This window comes from Mastigoproctus giganteus, chromosome 1 (assembly GCF_048544385.1).
Source record: "Mastigoproctus giganteus isolate SK-2022 chromosome 1, ASM4854438v1, whole genome shotgun sequence".
Taxonomy (NCBI): Eukaryota; Metazoa; Arthropoda; class Arachnida; order Uropygi; family Thelyphonidae; genus Mastigoproctus; species Mastigoproctus giganteus.
In genome coordinates this window covers 163,071,450-163,087,320 of record NC_143575.1, presented here as the reverse complement: position 1 = coordinate 163,087,320, position 15,871 = coordinate 163,071,450, and the positions used below count along the sequence as shown (strand labels likewise).

The window sequence follows — 15,871 nt, the reverse complement described above, 5'->3', positions numbered from 1 at the left end:
GCTGAATTTGGAATGGAGGGGTGAATAAATTTTTACTGGCTAATGAACTTGGGTTTAGAAGAAAAAGGATGGAACTGAATTGCCAATAAGAATATTGCTCATCTGTAGAAAAGGCATGCAGCAGAACGTCTGAATCTTTTGAATAGTTGGAACTATAACTCTGACAGCTGGAAGTGAATTATCCGAACGAATCTAGTACACAAACAACCCATGGAAGTATAACTACAAATTCTGGACCCAAAGAAAGATTTCGAAAGCCCGCTGCTGCTGTGTAATAACCATGTCATCCATCAGGTCGCCTGACTTAACATAGCCACAGTTATCTAAACAGTAAATAGTAGCTAATGTAAACGTAGCTATAGTACCTAAATGTAGATGTTATAAAACTTCCTTCCACACCGTGGCGAGGTAAATCGGACGCGGACTCCATGAACCCTCCCCTCCAAAACTAGTGTTTTCAACCAGAAAAACTGACCACAAAAAAAAGACACAATACACTGATGCCTCACTGTTTCATCTGCTTTATCGCAAAAACAAAACACTGACAAAGTTAGGCGGCCGATGGGAATCAAACCAATTTTTTCCACAAAGTGAGAAAGAAGTGCGCAGTCCATTGGGACATCTAATGAATATGGGTAGGACGGAACGAAAAAACCAACAATTTTAGACATAAAAAAAGAGGAGCAAATCAAATGAGTTACACACGAGGTAATAATTTTTTTAACAATAAAAGTGATTTAAATCACGACTAACTTGCCTCTCTCTCTCTCTCTCTCTCTCTCTCTCTCTCTCACACACACACACAATACAGTAAGCCACGTTTGCAGTTTCTGTTGAAGTTCGGAAATCTGTTTACACCCAGAAGGAAATTTTTGGACTCTTCGGCTTACAATAATATATTTAATATGGTGAATAAGAACTGCTACATTTGCATTATCAGTCAGCTCCCATTAGTCTCTAAAAATATAATTTAAATGAAGCACCGCAGAGCGAGGCTTCCCTGTAGTCTGCTATTTATACCTACGGTCGAATGAACTGTATCACGTTGTTATGCCATCCATTACATTGTAACAATGTCTACGAAACGTAAACGTGCAGTTATCCATCAATGACAAACTGAAATCTACTAAAAACTGAAGAAATATGTTACTGGAACCCGTGTGTCAACAGAATATGGAGCAGTTGATTTTAAGATTAAATGAATTCGATTCGAAAGCAAAGCAAATCGATTTGCTTCCAAAAAAGGTGATCATCTGAACCTGTTCGGGTCATAATTCTTTATAATAATAATAATAATATCATTTATTAAATTAACTAAGCAGTTAATTTAATAAGGATATTAAATTATCTATTTAATATACCGTATGTACACTGCCCTACCATTAATATCCGGACACTTGCCTTTAGACAAAAAAAAAAAAAAAAAAAAGAGCTTTTATTGTGTCATTTAATATTCTGTGCTGAAACCTTTTGCTTTTATGACGCCCTTCAATCTTCGCAGGTTAATCTCAACCAGCTTTTTATAAATATCTGGTGATATGTTCCTTCACTCGGCCTTTAACGCAGCCACCAGTTCGACCTTGTTCTTTGGCGATCTCAACGTGCACGTACCCGATAATCCAATACCTCCCAAAGATGCTCGATAGGGCTCAGATCTGCACGCTGGGATAGCCAATCCGACTTTTCCACACCCATGTCCTCAAACCACTCTGTTAGGACCCGAGCAGTATGGCATGGCGCGTTGTCTTGTTGATACAGGTATTGGCATAATGTTGGAAGTGCATAATTGTCCAGACTGTCCTGGTATTGCACAGCATTCATGGTTTTGTCCATAACGACTAATAGGCCCACGCCAAACCATGAAAGGAGCCATACCATGACACTGCCTTCACCAAACTTCACTGTCGGGAGGATACAATCAGGAAGGAAGTGTTCCCCTGGCATTTGCCACGCCCAGGAACGGCCATTAGACTGGTAGTAGAGTGCGAACCTCGACTCGTCTGTCCACAGGATAGTTTTCCACTGCTTTACAGTCCAGGATTCGCGCTCCTTACACCATGTTAATCGGCATCTAGCATTTATTGAGGTGATCAATGGCTAGTGAACAGCTGCACGGCCATTGTAACCCATATCATAGAGTGTCCTTCGTATTGTACTAGTGCTGACAGTCCCAATACTCTCACAGAGGTTTTGTGTGACTTGAGACAATGGCAAATTAAGATTTGGCGCACAGTTCTTCGCAGAATTCTCTTGTCCCGTTCTGTTAGTTTTCGGGGTTTTACCAGGCCGTTTTTTGGCAGATTCAGTCCCATTCCTCTGCCATTGTCATATGACGTCCCTAACCGTTGACCTAGGGATCTCCAGAGTGCGATGTCTCGGACAGAACGCTTGCTTATGTGGCATCCTACTATCATTCCATGTTGTATGTCTGTTAATTCTGTTGAACGTGTCATCTTGCATGCCCACTTTTGCAATTGTCTGTTCGAAATCCAGTGTGCATATTTAAAGCAGGTTCTGTGACGTGTTGCATGCATAGGACCTGTTTCCCCATCCATGGAGGGGTGTCCGGATATTAATGGTAGGACAGTGTATATTTAATAAGGATATTAAATTATCTATTTTTATACTAAAAATATTAAATTATTATTGAGTGGACCACGGTTCAAGTCCGAATGACTGCAAATACGGCGATGATTCACAAGATATAGAAAATTCTCTAAGAAGGAAATTGTAAATTGTAGTCGTCCCCAAGTATAAACAAAAAATTATCATTAGTAGTAGCATTATTATTATTATCAATAGTAGCAGTATTAGTAGTATTAACAGATAAATTGAAATGCAGGTTATCAGAGGAATCCTATAATCAAAAATCAAACTTGCAAAACACGAGTACACAGAAAACAACACATCCTGTGCATACATACAGTGGCGAATGATTAGGACAATACCAAAGTGATTCTTTGTCATTGCCTTTATTATTTACTTCAAATTTTATGGCACAACTGCCCAGCACATTTTAATAGATTAGAAGATTAGAGCATTGAGAAACTTCCTTTTGAAAGCAGAAGTTTCTTTAAATCTGGACAAAGCATCGGACGATTTCTCAGAGCTCATCCTGGAACATTCAAAATCGTGTCTGTGATCACCATGTCTGGCGGAAAAGAGAACAACAAGATCAGAGGTAACCGCAAAGCTGGACTGCAAAGTTGAGTATGGCAGAGGGAACGGATTATTGGCCTTGCTCAAGACCCAGTATTTCAAATCCCGCAGCTTCTTCAATACATACGGCTACGTTACCCAGTGCTGAAATGAAATAGAAAAACGTATTTTCTGTCTGTCTGTCGCATATTCGGCAGTGCTCTAGTTACAAATCCCCAATCTCTGAAAGTTAAATCTATTTCCCACATAAATCCCAAGAAATCTGGCTGTTGCAGTGAGACGAAGGACATTGCGCGGATAAACAAGGATATAATAACGTGGTGTTGATTCTGGATGAGAGGAGAAAGTATTTGATTTCTCAAAGTTAAAAACGACACCGATAACAATTAATCTGATGTCAGCTGAAATAAATATCGATACATGATCAGGTATTTCATCAGGGGATTACACCTGACCATATATCAGGAACTGCGTTTCTATACTTGTCCATAGTAGTAGAAGAAAAGTGAAAGGCCAAAAAGGAATGAAAAAGAAATTAGCGCTTTATTTTATTTTATTTTTTTTTTATGGACAAGGTAGTCCCAACGCAGTAATTTATTTAAGTAAAAATAAGTATCGAGTCGGGATAAAAATGGTTAATATCAATATGTTTAATATAAATATGTGGAATTTAGTGTAGGATTTAATTTTGTATAGATAACAAATGAATGCATTTTAAAAATAAATTTGGAACAAGCAAATTGTATAAGGGTGAGGTATTAAACTGGGGAAGGGAAAGAGGAATATTTTAAATAAATAAAGACGAAAAATATCAATAGAAGTAGGACGGACAGCAGGAACGTTCGTTTCACCCTCGTATTACACTAATAGTTTAACGAAGGAAGAACTTTAGAATCAGACAGCAGAAAGATAAAAAAAAAAAAAGCATAGAGAAAATTATTAAATAACACTAAGCTTCCTGGGGTTGTGAAACTCAACCTTGTAGTAAGGGCTCTGGCATTTGTAATATGGCATTTGTATAAAAGGGAACTAATACCAAATGCTTGTACTGATAGGAAAAATATGTGTCGAAACATGCCGAGAAACGAATCTAAAACGAAACCGAAAGTATGATAAGACAGTGAAAGTGTACGATACCTGGAGTATTTCAAGAAATGCGAAGAGAAAATGTGAAACCCAACCTTGTAGTAAGGGCTCTGGCATTTGTAAACGTTAGTATAAAAGGGAGCTAATACCAAATGTGAAACCCAACCTTGTAGTAAGGGCTCTGGCATTTGTAAACGTTAGTATAAAAGGGAGCTAATACCAAATGCTTGTACTGATAGGAAAAATATGTGTCGAAACGTGCCGAGAAACGAATCTAAAACGAAACCGGAAGTATGATAAGACAGGGAAAGTGTACGATACCTGGAGCATTTCAAGAAATGCGAAGAGAAAATGAGCTGGCGGGAACAATAAAGGCGGGGAGCTGAAATGCACAAATTCAGTACAGTAGATGGATGCATGCAGGCTTCAACTAAATGAGCAATATATCTACATGAGAAGGCTCTGTCCTTATACTACAGAGCGGTCTTTTTGCGACATATGCGGCTGGAGCGTGGTTTCACAGAGCGAAGCTAGACAAACTTAACTCCACCCAGCGAAGCATACTTTTGTCTACTCATAGAATTTGCCGGACAGTGTCCACAGCTGCCATTCAAGTGATCTCCGGAACATTACCACTAGATTTGTACGTCATCTATCGAGGTCTAAACTTCAGGATCAAGACGAAAATTCCAAGTAAAATCCTTGAAATTGAACTGGATCTAAACAGCAACCCCAAAGTCGAAAGACTCAGGTGCTACAATGAACTAATAAACATTTGGCAGACCAGAATACCTCTGTAACAGGCGCCATCACTAGAAAATTCCTTCCAGAGATCTCGTTTACTGCAACGAAAACTGTGCAGTCCTGGTTGTCGCTGCCCTTGGAAAATCCTCCTTCTTGGTCACTGGACATGGCACCCTCAACGAGAAGTTATTTCAGCTAGGACGGTCTACAACAAATAGCTGTTTCTACGGAGAAAAGGAGGACTGGAAGCATCTCCTACTTGAATGTCCGCTATATGAAGACATAAGAAGAACTCTTACACAGGCAGTACCAAACATCACTGAGCGTCAATCGGATCTCCTACTCCGAACACCACAAAATCTCAGCGCTGCAGACTTATGTTACAAGTCTGCACAAGTCTTCGAACGTAGAAGGCGAATCAATGCTGAAGCAAGACACGTTAGAAATACTCATGCAGCAAACTGAAAGTCCACAGTGAAAACTTTTTTTTTCTCTTTTCTTATTATTTTTTTTATTTATTTATCTATTTATTATTTTTTTTCGTCGCGTTCTGCCTGGAGTTAGTTAATCCAGTGCAGCTGGGATTTTTTTTTCTCCTCAAACGCACCAAATAATGTTATTATTATTATTATTATTATTACTATTGCTTTTTTTTCTGCTTAATTTGCAATTTATATATGGCCTTATTAAAATTTATTGTCTACTTATTTTTATTAATTACTCTTCTTCTTTTTTTTAATCAGTATCATTATTTTTTATTTATTTATTTATTTTTTTATTTTATTATTTTTCTTTTTCCTTTTATTTATTTATTATTCTTTTTTCTTTTTTTATTATATTCATTTATTTTTTTATTTATTTATTTTTTTATTTTATTATTTTTCTTTTTCCTTTTATTTATTTATTTATTATTCTTTTTTCTTTTTTTATATTTATTTTTTTTCTCTTCTTTATTTATTTTATTATTTTTCTTTTTCCTTTTATTTATTTATTATTCTTTTTTCTTTTTTTTATTATATTTATTTTTTTTATTATATTTATTTTTTTTTCTCTTCTTTATTTATTTTTCTCTTTATTTATTTTATTATTTTTTTTTCTTTATAACCTGCACCACGAGTGACTTTTTCTTTTCTTTTCGCCCTTTTCCCTCTCTAGAATGGGCCCTCAGAGGATCCTGGCCCACCTTCTAGCAACACTAGGTGGATCAGCGTCTCTTTTGAGACAGTACGTGTTTTACTGGGACTGGCCCACCTTCCCGTGGTGTGGACGAGTACCCAGAATCATCTGTACAGGTGACTGATGCTTCTGGGTAGCCAAGTGGCCAGACACCACAACAGAACACACATAATACACACAAACCTACGTCACACACATATCAGGCCCATTTGTAGTGATACTGTTCTTCACAGAGATACGAGACAGAGTTGAACAGACGATCTAGGTGCCGCCCATTACATATGCACATGTCTACATGAGAAAGCAATTTATAGCAGCGAAGCGAACTTAATAGTAAGCTGGGAATAAATTTAAAATAGCGAGAAAATAGAGCCCTCCACAGGTAGTATCAAGTGTGAATTTACTGTTGAAATAGTAGTAAATGAAACCAAGGAAAAGAATCATTTGACATTATATCCAATTATGAAGTGATATAACTCCAGGGATATAAGTAACATGGTGACTAAAGATGAAATAAGTCCATGAATATGCGAAAATTAAGTGCATGGAGATAATTTATAATTAGCGTTGAAAAAAGGAAAAGAAAAAGAAACGCGGTTGGAACAGTATGGCTTTACAGTGATAGGGTCGTACAAAATTAAACATTACAGTCAATATATAAATAATTATACGGTAGCAAAAAAAACATATACACGTAGGCCAAATGATGGAGCTACGTTATAATATGCTGAAAAGTAAATGTATCAGAGTATGGTAAATAAGAATCACCAAATATGTTGAGAAATAAATAAATTAATAATTATAATCTATCCAGATTTGCATGAAAGTACATCCAAAGAAAAAGAACTGGTAAATAAGTAACATGGTGACTTAAGATCCAAAGGTGGTGCAGTTATGGATCCGATTATAAAAGAACATGACTATAAAAGAACATGACAAAAGGAACATGAAATAACATGAAAAAAGTCCATGTATATGAAACAATTCCAAGGAAACATTTATAGTATAAAAGAACAAGAAATAATTCCATGTATATAAAACTATACGAATCCACAGGTAGTATCAGGTGTGAATTTACTATGGAAATAATAGTAAATGAAACCAAGGAAACATAATCAGTTGACATTATATTAAAAAAAAGTCCCAGGGGCTCACATTTGGTGAGTATGGGCTTGGCACACCCAGGGTCCACCTCAGCTGGATATCATCATTCTTCTCTTTCTTGGTGATTTCCTTCTACTTTCTCTCTCTCTCTCTCTCTCTCTCTCTCTCTCTCTCTCTCTCTCTCTCTCTCTCACACACACACACACACACACACACACACACACACACACACACACACACACACACACACACACACACACACACACACACACACACACACACACACAGGGTAACTCAGAAATTTTTTTTTGGCTGGTGCAGCATAAGCCTCAGGCTTCCTTGCACCATATGGCTAATAATAATAATAATGTAGTGATATCATTCCAGGGATATAAGAAACATGGTGAATAGAGATCTAAAGGTGGTGTAGTTAAGGATCCAATTATAAAGAACAGGAAATAAGTCCATGTAAATTAAATAGTTCCAAGGAACTAACTACAGTATGTAAGAACAGGAAATAAGTCCATGTAAATTAAATAATTCCAAGGAACTAACTACAGTATGTAGTTAGTTCCTTGGAATTATATTACTTTTAAATATTATATAATATTTAACAATATTACTACCCACTACAGTAAATGCAGTGGGTAGTAATATTGCCAATTCTATAAAGACCAATGTCATGTATAATGTGTTTTAATTGGATATTGTTAAACCTGAATTTTTGACAGAATGAAACTAAAGCTTTAAGGATAGATTTTTTTTATGTTAAGAAGGAAATGGTTTATTATGGGTAAATTAAGAGTAGTATGGTCCCAAGAACTGAGTAAGTTATTAAAATCAAACTTTATATTTTTGTATGGATTATGCTTTTTGTTACCACGTGAGTGTCTGCGTTTTTTGGCTAGCAAGATATGACTAAGATTAAATAATTTGTAAATACAGTGTTTGGTGTTTATTGCTAAATAAAATTTTATTGAAGAATTTGTTGTTGAGACCACATGGATACAGGGATTTGTGGATACACATAGATAAATGTTTCCGTAGTACTCACGTGTGTGGTTATCTTCAATGATAGCTAAAATATTTATGGCAGCATTAGAGAAGTTGTGGTGGTGGAAGTGTAATAGTTCTAAATCAGTGTCATTGTTTTTTCCAACAGTTAGGTTTTTACTTTTTGATCTATGTCCATTAATTTTAATGTTTAAGGAGTTAGCTATTTGTCCTACATAATTGATATTGCAAATTTTACAGGTAAGTAGATAGATGACATTTGTATTTTTACAAAAGGGTATGGAATCTGTGTTATGGTTGATTTCAGGGTTACCCATTGCAGGACAAGATAGACAGCGTTTGTCATGGCATTTGGAAAAAGACAAGGTCTGAGTTAGAATATGTTTATTAATTTCAGGCTTAGAACTAAATGAATTTTGAAGGTCAGGCCCAAAGTATGGTTCTCCTGTGAAAAATTTAACATAACATCCCCAGGAGAAGGAAGAAACGCAACACGTTTTCTAGGGGCACTAGAGGTGACGCAGTGTTGACTCACCGTTTTCATATATGATTTGCTATTCATGTTAGGTGTAGAAAGGAAATTTTATATAGCAAGATGTGTAAAAATGAAATCCATTAAAAGCTTAGTGTTATTTAATAACTTTTTCTATGCTTCTTTCTGCTGTCTAATTCTAAAGTTCTTCCCGTTCGTTAAATTATTAGTGTAATACGAGGGTGAAAAGAACGTTCCTACTTCGATTGATATTTTTTGTCTTCATTTATTTAAAATACTACTCTTTTTCCCCATCCTCAATTTAATATCTCACCCTTATACCATTTACTTATTCCAAATTTATTTTTAAAATACATTGATTTCTTATCTATACAAAATTAAATCCTACTCTAAATTTCACATTTATATTAAACATATTGATATTAACCATTTTTATCCCAACTCGATACTTATTTTTACCTAAATACATTACACTGCGTTGGGACTACCTTGTCCATACTGTATTAGAAAGTGCTAATTTCTATTTCATTCCTTTTTCGCCTTTCACTTTTCTTCTACTACTATGGACAAGTATTTATTTATTTATATATATACACGTTTCTCACACACACACACAGGGCACACCAGACCCTAAATAAAGGTGACAAAGCTAGGAGTTACAGAAAATACAAAACATTAATAATCAATACAAAACCAGAATTAAATATATACAAAATCTACAATAAGAAAACAAAGTAAGGAGCAAATTCTTATAGATAGATGGATTAAGAGTAAAATCAATATTGTAGTTAATCATTACCTGAAGGAAACGAAACAGAGGACTACCAAGTAAGTGATGAGTACGAGGAACAGGCAGTAAGAAATTAATTTTATACCGAGAATTCAGACGGGGTATAGCGAAAGGTATTTGTTCAAGAGATGGAGAATCGATAGCAGAGGTTATGATATTATAGACAAAATGGAGCTGTCTTCTAAAGCATCGGTTCCCAACCGGCGGTTCGCGAAAGTGTTCAAGGGGGTTCGCACTAAAAAGTCTGTAATGGCGTCTTCTTAGATTTACATAGGTATATTATTGTAAACTACAAAATATAACTAATAATAAACAATAAAGTAAAATTAAATTAAATAAAAAGTAAAGAATTGCCAAAGAAAGAAACCACATATCCCACAATTCCTTATAATTAGTTTACTATCTTATGGTATATCATGATAAATAAGTATGTTTTCCATACTAAATTTTTTTTCATTCTCAAGAACTATTGTTATGTATAGGTACTTTTTTTTTTAGAACAAATAGTACTTAGTACCATGCATGAGTTGAAAAGATGAAAGAAGATACTTGTTGACATTAGACTTGAACTTTTGTAGATTGTAATTTTCAGGAAATACGTATGAAGGAAAGTTGTTCCAGAAAACAAAAGTTGAATGAATAAATGAGTAAGAAGAAAAGCTGGTTCTGTGAGTTTTAACTTTGACAGTAAAAGGATGTTGATTCCTTTTAGTTAATTCCTTAAAGAAAGGAATCGGACTTTCAAAGAAGTCCGAACAAGAGAGAGCGGGGATTATAGAAGCCAATTCAGAAGAACAATGCCCATGCAAGTATCTATAGAAAAGGAATACAGCAGAAATAGAAATTTGTGTCTATGAGACAGAGAGTGGAGAGCCTTTGTTAGAGATGAGACATTAATTAACCTAACTGCCCCCTTTTGAATGGAATCTAGAAGCCTGAGAGAGGTTTTGGGGGTACCGCCCCCATATGTGGGAATAATATTCCATGGTACGCCGCATTTGCGATTTTTACAGAGTCAACACCTGTTTGGAAGAAAAGTAACGCCGAGAACGGATTGTATTGTGCTTTATGCCGGACAAAATATTCTATGCTTTCGAGATAAGCATAGAAGCAGAAGAATCCTTTTTGCGAGATATAAGACAGGATTGAGTTTTAGAAGTATCGAAATTAAGTTATCTTTGCCCCACTGGAGAATTACCTGAAGATTAGCATTTAAGGATTTGGCAATGGATACTCGAGAAGGGAAAGCTGTTTCAGCAGGGCAAGGTTTCTCAAACTAGAAGATGAAATGCAATGTGATATCGTCAGCAAAACTATTGATAGGATTTCCGGTCAATGAAAGAAGGTCATTAATATACACAAGAGGAAAAGAGTGGGAGAAAGAACTGAACGTTGGGGAACATCAACATTAATGGAGAAGTTAGAAGACAGAGAGCCGTCTGCCATCACTCGCAGTGAGCGGTCAGAGAGAAAAATGGATACCCAATTACAAAGAACAGTGGAAAACCAAAGGATGGAAGCTTATTTAGAAGATCTTTATGCCAAACACGACCAAAAGCCTTTGAAAAGTCAAGAGCAATGGCTTGAGTTTCACCAAATTTTTCCATTAAATTTATCCATAGATGGGTAACATACACTGCCCTACCATTAATATCCGGACACCAGGCTTTAGACAAAAAAAGAGCTTTTATTGTGTTATTTAATATTTTGTGCTGAAACCTTTTGCTTTTATGACGGCCTTCAATATTCGCGGCATACTCTCAACCAGCTTTTTATAAATGTCAGGTAATATGTTCCTCCACTCGGCCTTTAATGCAGCTACCAGTTCGGCCTTGTTCTTTGGGCGATCTCGACGTGCACGTACCCGACGATCCAATACATCCCAAAGATGTGCGACAGGGTTCAGATCAAGACTCTGAGCTGGTAAAACCAAATTTTCCACACCCATTCCTCAAACCACTTTGTTATGATCCGAGCAGTTTGGCAAGGTGCGTTGTCTTGCTGATACGGGTATGGGCATTTCCCGAAGTATTAACATAATGTAGTAAGCGCATAATTGTCCACAGTATTTTCGGGAGGATACAACCAGGAAGGAACTGCTTCCCCTGGCATTCACCACACCCAGGAACGGCTATCAGACTGGTAGATTGCGAACCTCGACTCCTCTGTCTATAGGACTGTTTTCTACTGCTCTACAGTCCAGGATTCGCGCTTCTTACACCATGTTAATCGGCGTCTAGCATTTGTTGAGGTGATCAATTCTGTTGAACTATTGAGGTAATTCTGTTGAATGTATCATCCTGCATGCCCACTTTAGCAATTGTCGAATCGAAGCCCAGTGTACATATCTTTAGCAGGTTCTGTGACGTGTTGCATGCATAGGGTCTGTTTTCTCATCCATGAAGGGGTGTCCGGATATTAATGTTAGAGCAGTGTAAGTCAGAATATCACCAGTGGAACGACACTGACGAAATCTATACTGGCGATCGTTGATCAGATGAAAGAAAGATTTGCAGATAGTTTAGGAGTTGGCAGTTAATTGATTTCTCCATTACTTTAGAAAGAGTAGAATTAATCGCAATGGGACGATAATTGGATGGTAAGGATTTGAAACACCTTTGGAATAAAAAAGTGAAAAGAGACGACACTAAACAAGAGTAGGGGCACAGGTTTTGAGAACAAGTGAAGAAATACCATTAGGACCTGGAGTTTCCTATCATCAGATTCATCAAAATCTTTCTTATATCCATTTGAGGGAAGACCACAGGAGGCACTGAATGGAGTGTACTGGGGATGGTTTGAGGTGATTGACCAAGATCATCAATACATGAGTTGGAAGAAAAATAGGATGCTAGCAGGTCAGCTTTATCTTTGGCTGACGTGGCAACAGAACAATCTCGTTTTGACAGAGGTGGGAACAGAGATGGGCAAAAATTGCGGCCTATAGCTTTGACAAGAGACCAGAACGTTCGGCTACCATTTGGACAAGAAGTAAGTTTTCAACTCTTAGCTTGTTCGAAATCTAGTTTGGACTGAATAATAACTTCTTTCTAAAGTATAAATAATACTTAATAAAAATTTTTATTATTACTCAATGTCGCTTAAAAAATGTAGTACCGGAAATATTTTATAATAAAAATTATACGATTTCAGAGAATATAGGCTTAGTGTTTCGCATTAAAAATATTAGGTTGAAAGGGGTTCGCGAGCAAAAAAAGGTTGGGAACCACTGGACTCTTGAGTGAAGAAGAATGATTCTGAAGCGACCACAAGGAGTTCCATAATTTCGACGGTGAAAGGCAATGTGATTTCGATGGCATAAGAATTTAATGAATTTAATTTGAATTCTCTCAAGTCTGTGAGGAAAGATATGCCTGTTGTGGGACATAATCAAAAATGGGAAATATATTAAATCAATATCATCAAACATATTGATGATAATATCAATATGTTTAATATAAGTATAGAAACGCAGTTCCTTACACATGGTCAGGTGTAATTCTGTGATGAAATACCTGATCATGTATGAATATTTATTTCAGCTGACATCAGATCAAGCATTATTGCATTACCTATATATATTAGACCATTTACTAAAAATGTTCCCCCCCCTCACATATCTAATGACAGCTATACCATTTTCACTTTATTTTTATTTTTATTAGTATTTTGTTGTACTAATTTTACTTTACAGTTTTCCCCACTTTATATTGGCTTGGCAATTCAGCCCATAATTTACGTAATTCATCATAACCTGTAGGATATTAACATTCTTTCACTTTTCACTAATCTACTACTCTTCTTTTCTACTTTCCTCATCCTTATAGTTACTGGCCCCTTGTGTAACTTTCACATCCATTTATGATTACTTAATTTAATTTAATGTTAATACAATATATATATATATATATATATATATATATATATATATATATATATATATTAATGCAATATATATATATATATATATATATATTGCATTAATATATATATATATTTTTTTTATTGAAATCACGTATTGCAATATTAATACAAATGCCCGTATTTTTAATGTCATTACTTATATATATATATATATATATATAGTTTTGAAAGAAATAATAAAGAAAAGAACTAATATATAAAAATATATAGATAGAACAATGCCTTTCTGTTTTAAGATGATGAACGCACACAGTAAAAATTAAAAAAAAAAAAAAAAAAAACTTAGACAACTTACAAATCATAAACAAACACTTATAGTATACTATACCGGATCCCGCGTATTTCTTTCGGTTATCATCCAACTTCGACTGACTTCCGTGGGCCGCAAAAGCCTCAATAAATCCTCTCGATAACCGAGGGGGCTACCCTTCCAAGATAACCGCTCCAGACAGTCTCCTTTAGCGTGTGCTTGCTCTGCCATCGTGATTATACGATGTTTCTCAACGTTTAGTAGACCGTGGGGCACTGTCTAATTTAGGTGGAGCACCAGAATAAATGTCTATATTTTTCCCCTTTCATTTTTATAAGTACTTATTATATTAGCGTAAAAACAATCCAGATAATAAATTAAAACTACATAAGATCTCATTCATATTTACACAGATAATGTTCGTAAGTAGATTATATAAAAATTTATTCGACAGCATGGAATTCCAAGTGATGAGTACTCGCGGAGCACCGGTTGAGAATCATCATCATCATCATCAGCCATTTTCAATCCACTGCAGAATGAAGGCCTCTCCAGCAACTTTCCAGTTCCTTCTGTTTTGTGAAATAGCCATCCATTTACTACCTACAAACTCATGAATTTCATCTATCCATCTCCGCCGTTGTCTTCCAGGTTTTCTTCTAGCTCCTCTTGGGTACCATTCTGTTATTTTCTTAGTCCATCTGTCATCACGTCTTCGAGCTATGTGTCCTGCCCAAGACCATTTTAGTTCTGATAAGAATGTCCTTTACTTGAGTCTGCTGCCTAATCCATGTGTTTCTCTTCTTATCTAACAGTCTGATTCCCAATATAATTCGTTCCATTCTTCGCTGTGTAGTTCTCAGCTTCTCTTCCATTCTTTTGGTGAGTGCCCAGGTTTCCCTTCCATAAGTCATGGTGAGGAGTATACATTGGTTCATTATTTTACGTTTCGGACAGACTGGGATATTGCTCTTCAGTATGTGACTATATTTCCTAAATGCTATCCATCCAAAATTTATTCTTCTCTTGACCTCCAGCCATTTATCACTATTACAGCTAATAACTTGTCCCATATAAGTATATGACTCCACCTTTTCAATTACTGCTTCTTCAATCATTATGTCCCTTTCTGTGGCATACTTGTTCATCATTACTTTTGTTTTAGCCATATTCATCTTTAGTCCAATATCCTTACTAACTGTGCATAACTGATTAAGATTTTCCTCTAATTCTTTGGGATCATGGCTTATGACCACAATGTCATCTGCAAATGGTAAATGGTTTAGGTACTCTCCATTCATATTGACTCTTTTCTGCAACCAGTCTAATCTTCTGAAAGCTTCCTCAAGGACAGCAGTAAACAGCTTCGGAGATATTGTATCTCCTTGTCTAACTCATTTCTCGATTTTAAATTTCCTACTGTCTTTGTCTAGTCTAATAAAGGAGGAAGCGTTCTCATATATTTTCTTCAAAATCATAATATATGGGGTATCTATGCCTTGTCTTTCCGGTGTCCGAAACATTGCCTTATGCTGTATGGAGTCAAATGCCTTTTCATAATCCACAAATGCTAGGCATAATGGTGTTTTGTATTCATTTTCTTTCTCCATTAGCTGTCATATTACATTACGGTGATCCATAATTGAGAATCGTGTCCTAAAGTCAGCTTGCTCTTTCGGTTGATTCTCATCAAGTATTCTTTCTAATCTGTTAATAATGACCCTTGCGAACAACTTGTAGATGTGGGATAACAAGCTAATTGGTCTATAATTTCCAATTTCTGATTTATCTCCTTTCTTATGCAGCAAAACTATGATTGCATTATTCCACTGCTTAGGCGTCACATCTTTTCTAATACATTTTATGAAGAGCCTTGCCAGTTTTCGTGTTGTCTCTTCCTCCCAATTTTGAGGTGATTGTTTTCTTCATCTTCATCTTCCCCCGGGGCTTTCTGATCCTTCATTTTCTTCAACGCATGTTCTACCTCATCAGGAAGAATATCGGGTATGTTTTATGTGTTGCTAATTTGAAATCTATCTTCCCCAATGCTGGCATCATTCCCTCGCTCCGTGTATAATTCTCTATAGTAATCTTCTGCTATTTGAATTATGCCTTCTCTGCTATTTATAAG

General features: G+C 35.9%; 1 protein-coding gene across 2 annotated transcripts in view; it reads right to left on the bottom strand.

Annotated features, from left to right (window-relative positions):
* Positions 1 to 15,871, bottom strand: part of LOC150091231 (adenylate cyclase type 1-like) — an 845,725-nt gene that overhangs the window by 613,042 nt on the left and 216,812 nt on the right. The gene's annotated exons all lie outside the window — the stretch shown is intronic.